Source organism: Capsicum annuum, chromosome 12 (assembly GCF_002878395.1).
Source record: "Capsicum annuum cultivar UCD-10X-F1 chromosome 12, UCD10Xv1.1, whole genome shotgun sequence".
NCBI lineage: Eukaryota > Viridiplantae > Streptophyta > Magnoliopsida > Solanales > Solanaceae > Capsicum > Capsicum annuum.
In genome coordinates, this window is record NC_061122.1 from 230,524,298 (window position 1) to 230,528,606 (window position 4,309).

Consider the following 4,309-nt stretch of genomic DNA (forward strand, 5'->3'; position numbering starts at 1 on the left):
AGTCATTATAGAGATATTTTACACCATAAGTGATCAAGTCAATTTACTTGTGCGCGATATCGTAATTGCCTAAGGCCAAACATAAACGGACACATTAATTTTTTTTTAAAAGAATAATATTTTTTACAATTTATTTTTTAAATATCTTGAGATGTAGAGTTGTTAATAATTTTTATATAATTGATTTCTTTTTATAATTCTTTTTTAATAGTAATATAATCAATATATTTAATTTTAATGAGACATAATACTCCAAATATATCAAACTTCTTCTAAGGATTCTTTCTTTTTATATAAAACATTAATTTTTTTAATAAATAATATTTAATATTTTTTTATTAATCTACAATTTATATTTTTTTTTAAAAAAAAATTGAGGTCCCTCAAATTTGGGTCCAACGCCATTTTTTCGTATATCTTTTTGGTTGAGTACATCATAAGTATAGTAAAAAATTGACCTCTTATATGAAATTGAATAATGTTACAAATTGCACATTTGTTTATTATTTATTTTATAATTTAATTTTATATGTGTTGCTTTCGAGTGCGAAAGAAGAAGAATATTATTGGAACATACACGAGAGACATGACTTTATAATTTATAACAGTAAGTTAATTTTGTGGATTAATAGAAATTGAATCACAAAATTCTCAATGGCTATAAATAAGAGACTTAATTGAGCAAGGAAATACAAGTAAACATATAATTCACTCTATATCTTAAGGCAAATAAATTAAACTATGGCTGGAAAAAATATTTCTTTCCTTTTTGCTGCTCTTCTTGTGGCCATTACAAGTTAATATATAGTTTCATTAATTTCAATCTTTCTTTATATACATATAGTATATATTAATATATAGGGGCGTGTTCAGTATGGAGAAAAATATTTAATGTTTCTAATTCTTTTGTTTGGATTGGTTAAAAATTTAGAAAAATATTTTCTTTAGAAAAACATACAAACTCCTTGAAAAGTATTTTCACAATGAAAGCAGAGAAAACAAGTCGCGTTTGTCTCCTCCCACCCGCACAACTCACCGCCGCTGCCATATCGGCAAATTAGGATAATATATTTTTACTTGCATGCATACGTAACACAAGAAAATAAGTAAGAAATCATTTATTTTCGTAGAAAATATTCTTTTGCAATATATTTTTCATGAAAAATATTTTCATTTCTATCGAACACACCCATAATATAACGATCTTTATTTGTATTGTTTATTGCATAGTATTTATTCTCTCGATCTGTCTCAATTTTTGTGACGATTAATTATAATTTAATTTTGATTTTTGTGTTTGTTTATGTGCAGTTACCTCTCCAACTATGCAAGTGATGGCATTGAGAAACTTACCAGAAAATGTGGAGGTTGTTGGACTAAATTATGTATTGATGATCCCAAACATTAATCCAAGGCTCCAAACTTGTCTGAGACCTTGCAGAGTTGATGCTGATTGTTCTAAAGATTGTTGGATTTGTTGTCAATGTAATGGAGTTACTTGCTATTAATCGATCGATTATCATCATAATTTCATATCTCTTACTTAGAGAATGAAATGAATGTACGTCCGTACGTACGTATGTACGTGTGATATTTCATATTAAAACTATGTTGTTGTTTGTTTTTTCATGAACATCATGTCACTTGTAAGGTACACTACCTACTAGAATAAGTGACTAAGTTATCCCGTTGAATAAGTATGTACGTACGTATGTATTGTGGGTGTATGTTCTGTATTGTATTGTATGAATCTATTTGTGTTTTATTCCTCCTTTTTATCGCCTTGATTCTTGTTTAACCTAGCTAAAATCTGATCATTTTAAGTTATAATAATTAGATTTGTTAAATTAGAGTTACTTGCAATTAATCAATAGTTCATCGTTGTAATTCCATATCTCTTACGTACTTAGAGATTGAAATGAATCGTAATGTATGTGTGATATTTCATATTAAGACTATGTTGTTGTTTGTTTTTTCATGACCATCATGTCACTTGTAAGATAACTACGTACTAGAATAAGTGACTAAGTTATCCCATTGAATAAGTATGTACGTACGTACGTGTATTGTGTGTGTGTATGTTCTGTATTGTATGAATGTTGATGTTGAGTGTCTTAAATATTGTTGGATTTGTTGCAAAATAATGGAGTTACTTGCTATTAATCGATCAATCATCATCATAATTTCATATCTCTTACTTAGAGATTGAAATGAATGTACGTACGTACGTGTGATATTTCATATTAAAACTATGTTGTTGTTTGGTTTTTCATGAGCATCATGTCACTTGTAAGGTATATTACCTACTAGAATAAGCGAGTAAGTATTTCATTGAATAAGTATGTACGTACGTATGTATGGCGTGTGTTGTTATGTATTGTATGAATGTTGATGTTGAGTGTCTTAAAGATTGTTGGGTTTGTTGCAAATGTTGTCACACCTCTTTTTTCAACACGAAAATGATTGGATTTTATGGTTCGAAATTATTTTTATTATTAAAGTAACAAAATGATGAAAATCTGTTTTTAAAATGGACTATTGACATTTTTTATTCAGAGTCGCCACTTGACATAATCCGGTTTACCAAGTCACCTTTGGAAAATCCTTTTCAAAATATTTTGACTCTTGAAACTGGTTTGCGAACAGAGATTCCGGGTAAGAAATTCTGTTGACCGAGGGGAAGGTGTTAGGCACCCCTCGATCCCGTGGTTTGACCACGTTCGCTTAGTAGGGAGTATCAGGTAACTTGACATCAACGAGTGTATAAACCACACGAAACACATAAGGCAATCAATCAAACAAACACACCCAAACAAATCCCCAAAATAATGTTTAGTCCAATTATACAGACCAAAGTAAAAAGAAATACGAAAATATAAATCCTATTCTAACCTACCCTAATCCTAACTACGCTCCCATGCTACCCGATGCCTCGGGCCTTCATCACGGACGTCCTCCGAGTATAAAATACTTCGGGGCATTCCCCGGAGAAAATAATACAAGTGCTTCGGGGCATTCCCGGCCAAATGATACAATCGAATCAAGTACGACAAACTTAGAAAATATTCAATAAACATTCCATATTCAAACATTCAACGAAAAACTAAATCCAAAATTTTGCCTACCCGAACTTACATTGCCTATCCGTTTTCACATGTCATAACTCTTTCACGTTCACACAATGTTTATGCTTATTCCGGATTAACAAAAATAATAATAAACCCACGTTAATCTAATTCAACCCCTTTTATCAAGTTCTCAATTCCACCCCCCGCTAGCGTCGTTTTTATCAATCAACAATCAACATATGATCAAATTCTATCCTCAAACCACCATATCCAAATCAACAAACGTCATGATCAACATCAACAATAAAACCAACAAACATAATAACATCACACATAATCACAACCAATTCGACACTCCAAGATAAATAAAAAAGAGAGAGGGTTAAGAAATGGACCTTTCGATATCGAATTTCATTGATAAAATGAGTTAAGAAAACCCGAGTTTGGAATCCTTGATAGCACCTCAACGATGAATAAGCTCCGAACTCGATATTAGAATAATAGCCAAGCAGCTTCGAGACCAGCGAGTATGAACTCCTAACGTAGGATTTAAATCACGAACGAGGACCCGATTGACCATGAAATTAATCGAAATCTGATATCTACGATGAACAAAATAAAAGACGAACCCAAAATCCCAACGAGCCAATAGAAAACTGAAACCTGATGTAGACCGAGCTCCGATGAGCTCCGATGATGGCCGAAATAGCGGGTCAAGATGACACTGACGCGTTCTGATGTTTCTAGGCCAGATTCACTTCGGAGCCTGTAAGAAAACGATGAGATTTCTCTGATTTCAAGACGGGTCAGATAAGTCGACACACTGGATGGACCTCCGGCAAAGAAGTTCACCGGAAAAATAAGCAACTCAGTGGATTCTCGTTCTCGTCCCCTTCCCCAATCTCCCTGTTTTAACCTCTCTTCCTCTTATCGATTTTTCTTTCTATCTGGGTGTATATAGTGAGTGTGCCTTCATAAAAGAAATGAAAAGAAATAAAGAAAAGAAAAAAAATTGTGGTATTGGTCTTCTCTATTTTCTTTATGAGGATGATGATGAAGAAGGAAAAGGGAACAATCCAACAAATAGCCCCCTTCCTAATCTCTATGTGCGTGTATATATATTTCTGTGAGTGGGGTGTGGGGCACGCGAGTGGGGTGAGGGGGTAGGGGTAAGATATCTTGAAATTTCGTGGGAGGTTCCTCGTGGGACCCCCTGATATATGTGATTTTGTGTATATTAT

At 32.8% G+C, this 4,309-nt stretch overlaps 1 long non-coding RNA gene across 1 annotated transcript; it reads left to right on the forward strand.

The window, feature by feature from the left end:
• Nucleotides 1-571: 571 nt before the first annotated feature.
• Nucleotides 572-1,776, forward strand: LOC107851772. Its single transcript, XR_001669161.2, has 2 exons — nucleotides 572-796; nucleotides 1,312-1,776. It is a non-coding gene; the product is annotated as an uncharacterized LOC107851772 (long non-coding RNA).
• The last annotated feature ends 2,533 nt before the right edge of the window (nucleotides 1,777-4,309 follow it).